General features: G+C 40.3%; 1 protein-coding gene across 3 annotated transcripts in view; it reads left to right on the top strand.

Moving 5' to 3' along the window:
• The window catches only part of RAB27A (RAB27A, member RAS oncogene family), a 79,777-nt gene that overhangs the window by 26,627 nt on the left and 40,804 nt on the right, over positions 1-12,346 (top strand). The window contains exon 1 of one of the 3 annotated variants that reach the window (XM_059371958.1): positions 8,925-9,007. The exons of the other annotated variants lie outside the window; for them this stretch is intronic. The gene's annotated coding sequence lies outside the window, so the exon portion shown is untranslated. Of the gene's footprint in view, positions 1-8,924; positions 9,008-12,346 lie in introns of those variants that run through there. 3 annotated transcript variants of the gene reach the window in all.

Below are 12,346 nucleotides of genomic sequence, written 5' to 3'. Positions count from 1 at the left end.
TTAGATGGGTTTATCAGGACCTAACCCCACTGTAAGTTGAGCAAGACCTGTATAATGAAGTCATAGTAACTAAAGCCTTATGACATTGGCCCAGGGATAGTAAAAATGACCAGGAACAAAAGAGAGAGCCCTGAAACAGATCTGCCCATATATAGTGAATCTCTAGGGAAAGGATAATTTTTTTCAATGAATGGTACTAGGACAATTAGATATCCTTCAGGGAAAAAAAAAATAATGAAATTGGATCCCTACATACACCTTAAAAAATTTCCAGTGGATTAAAGACTTAAATGTGAAAGGTAACATTTAGGAAAATAATATAGGAAAGTATCTTTATCACTTTCGGTAAAGAAGGATTTCTTTTGGTACTTGAATATTAAGAACCATTAAAAAAGTGAAAAGATGGGGTGCCTGGGTGGCTCAGGCATTAAGCATCTGCCTTAGGCTCAGGTCATTATCCCAGGGTCCTGGGATCCATGGATCAGGCTCCCTGCTCGGCAGGAAGCCTGCTTTTCTCTCTCCCACTCCCCCTGCTTGTGTTCCCTCTCTCACTGGTGTCTCTCTCTGTCAAATAAATAAATAAAATCTTAAAAAAAAAAAAAAAGGAAAAAAAGTGAAAAGATGAACTACAAACAGGAAGCAGATATTTGCAACATCTGTAACTGACAAAGGACTAGTATCCAGAATTTATTAAGAACTCCTGCATATCCATAAGAAAAAGATAACACAATAGAAAAATAGGGAAAGGGTAGGCATGTATTTCCATAAGAAGAAATTGAATAGCCAACACATTAAATACACTCAACTACATTAGCAATCAGAGAAATACTAATTTAGATCACTGATGTGTTACCATTTTGAGAAGTTGGACAACAAACACCAGATCTTGGTAGAAGTGTAGCTGGCGGTATAAAACAACTATATCCATCAACTATTTGGCATTATCTTGTATTACTGAGCAGGTACATACCTGTGCTCCAGGAATTTCACTCTTTGGTACCTATCCTAGTGCAGAGCTTCCTCTTCCCTATGCCGTGAGTTGGTTTAGAACTCCTCCTCCCACCAGGGTGGGTGGGTAGGGTCTGGCATAGTGCGGCCCCCAAATCTGTTGCCTTTGGTCATGAACATTTGGTCTAGGTTGTCATACAAATAGCAGGAAAAAGGCTAGGAGGCAATTTTCAAGAGACACTCATGCTGGCAGACATCAGGAGACCTGCACATGCATATTTATAGCAGTGTAGTTTTAAATGAGAACAAAAACATGGGGGCACATGCTTTAGTTCTGCTAATTTTCCTCTGAAAACCCACAGGCATTAAATAATTAGAGAAGGGTTTTGACATGTCATTTCTTAATATCAGTGCTATAAGTGGTCATTCTTTCAAGTCAAAGAGAGGTAGAGAAAGAGGCTGAATGAAAATGGTATTACTCCTGGTCAGTGTGTGTTTTCATCAACAACCCACTTATGTGTGTGGTGTATGATGATGGACAAGGGTCTGAGTTTTGAAACTGCGTGAATGGTTTAATGTTGGCTTCCCAAAGGAGAGAATGCTGTGGAGGCAAAGGGACATCCAGCTCTCTTCCTGACATTTCCTTTTTACTCGTTCCCAGATAAACTACCTTACAACCGAGGAATGCAAACAAAATTTTGTCAGAACAGCAGGGACTGGGGCGCCTGGGTGGCTCAGTGGGTTAAAGCCTCTGCCTCCGGCTCAGGTCATGATCCCGGGGTCCTGAGATCGAGCCCCACATCGGGCTCTCTGCTCTGCGGGGAGCCTTTTTCCTCCTCTCTCTCTCTGCCTACTTCTGATCTCTGTCAAATAAATAAATAAAATCTTAAAAAAAAAAAAAAAAAACAGCAGGGACTGCCCATCATGTCCCATGTAATTTAGAGTTTGGCCGAGAATCCCTGCTGTGATCCTTGGTCTTGTGTGTTTCCTCTTCTGTGGTGGCTATAGTCAGGGCCTTCTTTTTTCACCTTTTACCATTGGCCCTTCTGTGTCTATCCCAAGGACAGAGATAAATGTGGGGCCATAGGACTGTAGGTAGTTTTAGGCATTTCTCTGTGTTGTGTCTTTGCTGACCATTTAACACGCCACCTGTCCTAATCTGGTCTCATCATCTTTCCCCTCCAAAGACCTGATGCCCAACATGAAAACCTTCTGTCCACTCCAACTATTTCCCTTCCCCCACTTCAATGGCCTGTTGCTGACTGCAACACCCCTTTGCTGTCTGGTCGCTCAGTTTTATTCTTTTTTAAAAGACTTTATTTATTTATGAGAGAGTGAGTGAGGGTGGTAAGGAGAAAGGGAAAGGAAAAGCAGACTCCGAGCTGTTGCAGAGCCCAATGTGGTGCCCGATCTCCGGATCCTGAGATCATGACCTAAGCTGAAACCAGAAGTTGTATGTTTAATCAACTGAGCCACCCAGGTGTCCCACCCAGTTCTATTTTTTGGAGCTCTTTGTCTTTGCTGCTTTCTCTTCTACCCACTGTGGCACTGCATTCTATTATTTTTAAAATTATCATCTGTTGGATTCCTTCCACATCATTCCCACTGCTGGTGCCCTTGTCTAGGCTCTCATCTTTACGGAGTGAGAGGAGATACAAGGGATTGCTGCCGCCATGACCCCATTTAATTTTCACATGGCTAAACCCTGGACTCTGAACCTAGAATCAGAGAATAGAATGTTTTCTAGGAAAGCTACCATGAAGTGGAAACCTCTTATTTCATTTTTGAGGAAACAGTCCTGGAGAGGGATAATGAATGACCCATGGTGGGTTGCAGAGCCGGAACTTGAAACCCACACACTGATGGGTTAGTCGTCCAGCCCTCTTCAACTTGCCATGGGACCGTATAAGCATTCCTTTGAATTTATAGTTACTTGTCTTATGTTTCTCTGACTAAACTTTTAGGGGAAGGATTATTTCTTCATCATATTTGTAGCCTTCGAAATAGTTGACAGGGCTTCTCAGTGCTTGTTAGATTGAAATCAAAACATGTTGGGACGCCTGGGTGGCTCAGTGGGTTAAGCTGCCTTCGGCTCAGGTCATGATCTCAGGGTCCTGGGATCGAGTCCCGCATAGGCCTCTCTGCTCAGCAGGGAGCCTGCTTCCCTCTCTCTCTCTGCCTGCCTCTCCATCTACTTGTGATTTCTCTCTGTCAAATAAATAAATAAAATCTTTAAAAAAAAAAAAAAACAAACATGCCTGTGCACCAAACATGCTTTTTCTTTCTTTCTATTCCTGACCACCCTGCTAAATTCTTCTTGGGCTGGAAGGTACTCAGCTCAGACTCTGGCTCTTGCTTGCAGGCTTGGTCAGATAGCTCCCTCTTTCTGACCTCCCAGGGTCTATTTGTCTTGTCAAAACACCGTCTTCCAGGTACCCAGCAGTTTGCTCACATAATGTATTTCACACATAATGTATTTGCTCACATAATATAATTCTTTAGTCTTTGCAGTAGCTTTGCTAGATAAATATTCCCATATTGAGGACACAGCCTGGGAGAGGTTATGTGACTTGCCATAGGTCAGACAGCTAGGAAGTAAGTGACAGAGTTCAGGTCTTCTGATTTCAAGTCCTTTGCACTTTTAATGTCCTGTGCTGGGTGGTCTGCATGGCATACTAGACATTTTGCTTCCTGATTATCTTATTTGTCCTTTGTTGAAAATTAGTTCATTTTGTTTCCTCATCTCAGTGACCAGCTTACCGAGGGGAGCAGCCGCGTCACATATTTCTTTCATGCCCTTCATAGTTGCTAGCATAGTAATGGGCAACATATAAATTGCTTATCCAAATGTGTTGAGTTGAACACAAATACACTTTAATTTACCAAAAAAGAACAGCTATCAGGGGAGCCCCAAGATGCTCTTTCGGGTCACTCCTGAGTGAAATCAGCAAGGAACAGAGGGAACCAGAGGAAGGAAGAGGCTGTTAGAGAAAGCCAGATGGTAAACACAATTAGCAGTTGAATGACAGTCTGGTGATGTGGGGTGGGGGACAGGCAACACACAAGAAGACAGTCTTCAGGAAATGTGCAAGTTTACTGGAGAGTTGAGACACGTTGGTGGGAAGGGAGAGGAGTACTTCAAAGCAGCACAATACTCCTGTAAGTTAAGAAAGATGAAGTACTCATACTTAGTGAGAAAATGCTGGTTGAAGGGATATCCAGAGTCGGATGTGGCTTATGAAGACAGGCTTCCAGGGTGGGAGTGGAGTCGGTAGAGGAACATTTGGCTTAATTTGTGGTTATTCTGTTAACTACTGAGGCTGTGAAAGAAGGAACATAAATAGGTAAGGATGTTTCCTTTGAAACAACTTGCCTTCCTTTTTCCCTACTATGGCAATCAATAGGGAGCCCTGGTGTCAGAAGAGCAGGGAACCCAAAAAATTATGCATGTCACTGTGCATGGAGATGTGTTGTGGCGACCAAATCTGTGGATGTTTCTGGCACTGCCTTGTTGTACGTATTCTTCTTTTTTTTTTTTTTAAGATTTTATTTATTTATTTGACAGATAGAGATCACAAGTAGGCTGAGAGGCAGGCAGAGAGAGAGGGGGAAGCAGGCTCCCTGCTGAGCAGACAGCCCGATGTGGGGCTCGATCCCAGGACCTTGGGATCATGACCGGAGCCGAAGGCAGAGGCTTTAACCCACTGAGCCACCCCGGTGCCCCGTTGTATGTATTCTTAGGTATTTGACTCATGAATATTAGTGAGATGCTTTAAAAATGTCAGTACTTTGACAACTAAACTATACTTCCAAACTATATTTCCTTTTTCTGAAAGGATCACAAAAAATCCACTGACTACAGGCCCCACACTGCATCTCCTGAGTTCTTAAACATTTTGCATCTGGACAAAATGAAAAACCTCTTCTGCTAGAATGGACATGAAAAATGTCCAATTTTCTAATAGTAAAAGCCTACATGTGTTCTTTTATGAGCTTCTGTCTTCTGCAGAGAACATAAGATTAAGTCCTTTTAGATTAGTGGTAATAGGGCTTTAATATCTGTTCCTTCCGGTGTCAAAATGTTCACAGTTTAGATTATTTTGCAGCAGCTGAAGGAGCATGTATCTCCCCTACTTCGAGGCACCAGCAATTAAGGGAAATTATTTCAGTTATTTAAAATAAGGGAAATTAGGGAAAAATAAGGGAAATTATTTCAATTATTTAAAAATTATAATTTCTATGCAGTGGAATCTGAAATGTGAATATGTAAAACCTTTTCTGGGACATTCATATTGAAATTTTTAAGGTGATTTCTCCTTAAAAATTGATTAGTATCATTGGGGTCAATTGTTAGTTTTAGTTTATTTTTAATGCTTGATAGCTATATAGCAATTGTATTTTTGTGTGATAAGCAAATATATATGGAAAAGTTCTAATTTAAACAGGATACCATTTGATAATATTTTTTTTTTTTTTATGGAAAGGTAATTCGTGAGGTCAAAATATTCAGCTTACAAACTTTTATAATCAAATTTGTTGGTATGTGGAGTTAACTTTATATTTCAGGAAGTGGTCTTATTAAAACATGTTTGTAGAATTCTGGGATCGATTTTTCATGTGTGACTTATAAAAGCTTTTCTTACTACTTTACAGTCACCTCTCATATATAGAGTCTCATTTCATCCTCAATAAAAAACTTAATATTATTTCTTTAATGTCCTCCAACCACTCAAACAAGATATCCGAAGTCATTGCTTATCAGTTTCTTATAAACTCATGGATTCCTACATCCTCACGGTGGTCTGTCCTGTGCTTCATGCTCCTCTTGTCTGTAATTTTCTTTACCCTCTTACCTTGTTCTCTTGCTGTCAAAATTTTTATTTTGTGTTAGTAAATCTATATTGAGATTTCTTTATCTGCTCCTTTTAAAACAAGGCTTTCTAGGTTCTTTCTGAGTGGCCATCGTGCCCACTCACTTTAGACCCTGTACACTTAGACTCTTGCTTTAAAATGTCATTCAGGAAATAGGAGCTTGGTTCTCACAGGTGTCCTCATCTCAGGCTTGGCTAATGACAAGGGCATGAATGGTTTTGGGGAACCAAATGCTAACCTGGACGCTTGGGTTTCATCTGCCCAGGGCAGGAGGAGGAAACTTCGTGAAGGAATCTGGTTGGAACAGTTAGGGAGCCTCTGTGATTGGATAGGCTAACAGGAGAGCAAGTGGTTGGAAAAAATTGCCCTGGCTTAGAAGGTAAGAGAATCTCTGTGGTTTTTGATAAAGCAGCAGCCACTAAGGGCCTCTTCTAGGTCTTGCTCCTTGCTGTCTGTAACAAGCTAAAAGGTCTGTCCAGTCTGTATGGCTAGGTGTTCTCTTGAATTCCTGGAGCACTCTCCCACCATCCATGAGCCACTTCTCCCCTTTTTGATCTGTTCCTTACCTTGTTAGTGTTTGACTTTGATGTGACTTTGACCCCTTGCCTGGGATCCTCCATTTGTATTTAACCCTTTGTGTCTGGAATTGGTTCTGTTGTCACCTTCACATGAGGCTGTCTGCTCTGGTGGGAACACCAGAGGCTGCTCTTTTCCTATTTTCTCATGCCCCTTTCTGCTTCCCTGGAACTCCCTAATAGTTTTAAGTAGCAATGCTTTTGTATAAAAGCATTCCTCATGACATAGCCATTAGCTGGAACAAGGGGTTCTGTGGATAAAATGTAATACTAGCAATTTCTCCTGAATTCATAGAAAAAAAAATCAGGTTAGTGGAGAGAATTTTCAGTTTTTCTCACATCAGTATTAAAAACAACAACAACAACTTTGTGCCTCTTAATGCTATTCTGATTATAATTTAGTATGTAGTGGCTTTGGCCATAGTGCAAAATAATATATTCTCAGTTGTCTTAAGTTTGCTATATCAGTGTTTCATTCTGTTTTCAAAACATATCTTGACTTTTGAGGGTTCCACCCCGAGTATAGCTTCTTGAGTCTATTGAGACTAATCTGGATATATTTTCTGATGGCCTTAATGTGTCCATTTAGACTCATTAGGAAAGGATCACCAGTGTAGCTGGTATAAACATCCTTCTGCCAGGTTCCATTTTCAAGGACACTGGTTCCTGTCCCAAGGTGGGGTGTGTGTGTGGGGGGGGGGCAGTGCTTCCTCTTGGTTTGATCTGGACTTTTCCAGGACTCTTTATACTTAGACCCAGAGCTCTTCCTTTCCTGTGAGTGACCCAATGAGCACTGTCTCCACGATTCTTTCTTATAGGCTTATCTTCCTCTCTCATGCTTTAGGTAGCCCTTCTTGGAGTGCTCACCAGGGACACCCAATACATTTCGGGTTTTCCCTGCTGGTGAGAGGACTCCTAAGATTATGGTAAATGGGGGAGATCTGAGAGATGGCATCTTTAGGAAATGTTTGTTAGAAAAGCCTGGCAGGCTTCCCAAGTGGGTTGTCAGTCTAAGATGATTAGGCAGACAGGAAGTGTTTGGGTACAAAGGCAAATGAGATGATTCGGGTAGAGTTGAAGGTAGAGCTTTCCTTATTGGCTTCCAAATGTGTACAAAGGAGCTCTTGTTAGTCCTTATTGAGCCACAGGCCTTGGAGGTCAGGTCTCATCTTACTCTTTCACCAGAAGGTTCTACTCTCATTGCTTTTTTTATGTTGGAGTGCCATGTAAGAGTTCATTTGAAAAAATTTGCTAAAGAAAGTTTGCTACTAGCTGGATCACAGTTTTCTGAGGCAGTGAAAGGTTTGCTATAGTGACTTATGTAGGCTTTCTGAGACCCTGTGCAGGAATATCCAGCTGGCTGTGAAGATATTGATTTGCTATAGACAAGAAGTAACCCAAACTTAGACTAGCTCTATCATATTTATAGAAGTCAAACAAGAAGCTCCCCAAATATAAAATCATCTCTACAGCGGTCTATAAGTGAATGTTTATTTTATGTTCTTATACAGAACTGAATTTTACTGCACTTATATTCTGCTTTTTATTTTTATAATTGAATATTTTGATGTAAAATATTGTGTCCATTTCTTATTGCTCAACTGACCTAAGAGGATGAAAGCAAACGTGCTGAATGCATGTGCCTGAGCCTTGCTGTCACGTGTTGAGTATGGCTGGCATATGCTTCTTTAAATAATTTCACGAGAGTGGACACATGAATCCACTCTGAATTTTTTTAAAAAAGAGAAAGAAAGAGAAAAAAGCCTAGTACAAAGTACAGCTTCCTAAATTAATGACACATTTATAGAAATTTCAAATAACATATGTACTGTAAGAGCAGAAGCAAATAATAGCCAAGCAGCATACGTGAACACTTTGGAGGTCTCTAAATCTGGAATGTAAATCATTTGACTGTAAGAGTTTTTATTCCATTCAAAAAAATAACAATAAAGCAAAAACAGACATTTGAATACAAGTTTAGATAACTCTTAAAGTACCTCCATGGATCTCAGAGTTCTACGGAACACAAAATGAAGACCACAGATTTAATTCCTCTCTGAGTAGGGACTGCAATGCCTTGTTCTTTTATGATGCTTCATGTTTATCTTTTTTAGACATTACCTTTTAAAAATAAATATGATCCCATTTCTTAATACACTTTTCTCAGAAAAGAACAGATAAAAGAACAAAACATAAAATTGTATCAGATTGAAAAACACAATTAACTAGCTAGACCTAGCATGTATATAATCCTTTGTATAACAGGGTATACGAATCTTTTAAAAAAATAATGGAACATTTATGAAACTTAACAAATCTGTTACTTGTTAATTAGCAGATCACATTTACTGACCAAAATGCAGTAAAATTAGAAACCAACAGCAATAGCTCAACAGCCAACTGTGATCAGACAGGTTGATTTAGAAATCAACTGGATGGTTGTAGTTCTTAGTCCTTTTGCATAAGTAAATCCAAGGCACACCCTATTCTATAAACAGCTGCTGACACAAGTGCAAACAGTCCATTCCAAGACTGCATACTGAACAGGAGTAACAAGGAAAGACTTCCTGAGAATCAGTAAGAAGTACATCTCATTAGACTTTATCCATTAGGTGAGTTTCTTTTCTTTCCTTTTGATTCAGCTATTAAAGATTACGATACCATTTAGGGAGCCATTCAACAGGTTATAAATACATTGCTGAGAGAGCAGACCTGTGTGGGACCAAAAAGACCTACAGCCAGCTGTCTGTACCTTACTGACACCTAATAGGTCAGGCTAAGAATCCTAGTGTCATTGTTTTAGTGGTACTAAAGCATCAGGAAATAGTTTGATATTCTGAGCCTATTTCAATTTTTTTTTTTTTTAATTCTTATATTTCTGGGATGCCTGGGTGGCTCTGTCAGTTAAACATTTGCCTTAGGCTCAGGTCATGATCCCAGGGCTCTGGGATTGAGTCCCCCCTTGGGCTCCTTGCTCAATGGGGAGCCTGTTTCTCCCTCTGCCTGCTGCTCCCCAAGTTTGTGCGTGCATGCTCTCTGACAACTAAATAAATAAATACAAACTTTAAAAAAATCTTATATTTTATTTAAATCAAGGTATAATACAATGTAATATGAATACAATGTATCAGTTTCAGGTCTACAAGGTGATTCAATATTTGCATATATTGCAAAATGACCACTACAGTAAGTCTTGTTAACATCTGTCACCACACATACAGGACTTTTTGTGTGATGAGAATCTTTAAGATTTACTCTCTTAGCAAGTTTCAAATATGCAGTACAGCGTTACTAGCGGTAGTCACCATGCTACATGTATATTACATCTCTATAGCTTATTTATTTCATAACTAGAAGTTTATACCTTTCGACTCCCTTCACCCATTTTACCCACCCCCTCTTCTCTGCTTTTGGCAATCATCAATCTGTATCCATGAGCTTTTTTTTTTTTTTTTTAATTCCACATATAAGTGAGATCATATGGTGTTTGTTTTTCCCTGTCTGACTTATTTCACTTAGCATAATATCCTCAAGGTCCATTCATGTTGTCACAAATGACAAGATTTTCTTTTTTTTTTTTTTCAAAGATTTTATTTATTTATTTGACAGACAGATCACAAGTAGAAGACAGGCAGGCAGAGAGAGTGGGGGAAGCAGGCTCCCCGCTGAGCAGAGAGACCCTGAAGCTGGGCTCCATTCCAGGACCAAGATCATGACCTGAGCTGAAGGCAGAGGCTTAACCCACTGAGCCATTCAGACACTCAAGATTTCCTTTTTTATGGGTGTGTGTGTGTGTGTGTGTGTGTGTATGTATGTATCTATCCCATTTTCTTTATCATTCACCTCTTGGTGGATATTTAGGTTGTTTCCTTATCTTTTTTTTTTTTTTAAAGATTTTATTTATTTATTTGACAGAGAGAGAGATCACAAGTAGGCAGAGAGAGAGAGGAAGCTGGTTCCCTGCTCAGCAGAGAGCCCAGATTCGGGGCTCAATCCCAGGACCCTGGGATCATGACCTGAGCCGAAGGCAGAGTCTTTAACCCACTGAGCCACCCAGGCGCCCCCAGTTTTTTCCTTATCTTAACTGTTGTAAATAATGCTGCAATTCACATGGGGTACACATATTTTTTTGAGTTAGTTTTTTCATTTTCTTTGACAAATGCCAGAAGTGGAATTACTGGGTTATATGGTGGTTCTATTTTTTAATTTTTTGAGGAAACTCGGTATTGTTTTACACAGTGGTTGTACCAATTTACATTCCTACCCAATAGTCTAGGAAGGCTGGCTTTTCTCCACATCTTCATAAAGTTATCTTTTGTCTTTTTGATAATAGCCATTCAGCAGGTATGAGATGATACCTCATTGTGGTTCTGATTATCCTTTTCTTGATGATAAGTGATGTTGGGCGTCTTTTCATGTATCTGTTGACTCTCTGTAAGTCTTCTTTGGAAAAATGTCTATTCAGGTCCTCTGCCCATTTTTAAATCAGGTTATTTGTTTTTCTCCAATGTTGAGTTGTATGACTTATTCATGTGTTTTGGATATCAACCTCTTATCAGGTATATATGACTTGCAAATAATTTCTCCATTTAGTAGGTTGCTGTTTCATTTTGTTGATGGTCTCCCTCACAGAGCAGAAGTATTTCAGTGTTTTTGAAAGGACTACGTTGTGAGGTGCCTGGGTTGCTCAGTTGGTTAAACGGCCCACTCTTGATTTTGCCTCAGGTCATGATCTCAGGGTCCTGGGATTGAGCTCAGCAGCAAGCCTGCTTGTCCCTCTCCCTCTGCTCTCTACCCTGCTCATGCATTCTTTCTCTCTCTCAAAGGTTGTTGTATGGTAGAAATATTTACTGGTGTTTTTGCCTTTTTTTTTTTTTTTCTGGAACTCATGAGGCTGAGGTCAAAACCTAAGGTGAGATTAAGAGTCAGACTTAATTGACTGAGCCACCCAGGGGCCTCTACAGATGTTTTAAACTCAAGACCAGCTTGTACCAGTATGCTGCCTATTCATTAATTTTATGGGAAAACCAAAACTAACACCGTATTGAGAAGCATTTGTATTTCTGAAATGGCTGTATTTCCAGGAATAGATAGAAGAAAGCTCCTTTCCTTACTGGAAAAGTAGAAGTTCTTGAGGACACAGCAGCTCTTGAGTTTACTAAGGAGGGTCTAATACCTTGAAGTTAACATGGCAGCTCACCGTGTTACCAAAAAATGTGCATTCATTGCCCGGCCATTATCGATGTGAGGTCAGTTGCTGCACTCATAAACTGGAATTTGGGAAAAGTACCTGGAGACAAGACACAAGAAAGCCAGAAAGGGGAAAAAGAGAGTAGAGAGATCATGGCAGAAGGGTAATTATTAGAAACAAGGCTGTTAGAACCCAACATGGGGAAATTGTAGGGTGGATGTTAGACTGTGGAAAAGAAAGCCTGCTGTGAAGTGTTGGAACCGTGTGTGTTAGTAAGCCGCCATGTACATGGGGAGCATCTTCCTGGGAGAATAGCTGTGCTGTGATGTGACCAACCCAAGGTGAGGGGGTGGGGCAGGCAGGACAAGGGAAAAGTGGAACCATACCTGGTGCATTGTAGTCGCCATTGTAGGCATCTGTGTACCAAACCAACAGCTCAGTTTAGCCTTTGGGGTAGGGCATGTGGGATGGGAGCTCTCAAGGCCCCACCCTGTAATTGTGAGGGTACGAGCCTCTCTCATTGCAGAAAAGTTAAAGTATGGTTCCTGTCCTTTGCTGAAGAAATCGGTGAAATGATTACAATATAGTGTAAAAAAAAATCATACTTACAAAACACAGGGAAAACAATATCCTAGTGTGCCAACGGTTGGGTCTGGAAAGACAGGGAGGGGATATATATTCTGGACACACTTTCTCTATAAGGATGAATAAATACAGAGTGCTCACATTCTCATTTTTTAAAAAGGGAGTGATAAGGGAG

Source organism: Mustela nigripes, chromosome 13 (assembly GCF_022355385.1).
Source record: "Mustela nigripes isolate SB6536 chromosome 13, MUSNIG.SB6536, whole genome shotgun sequence".
Taxonomy (NCBI): Eukaryota; Metazoa; Chordata; class Mammalia; order Carnivora; family Mustelidae; genus Mustela; species Mustela nigripes.
This window is presented reverse-complemented; position numbering and strand designations above follow the sequence as displayed.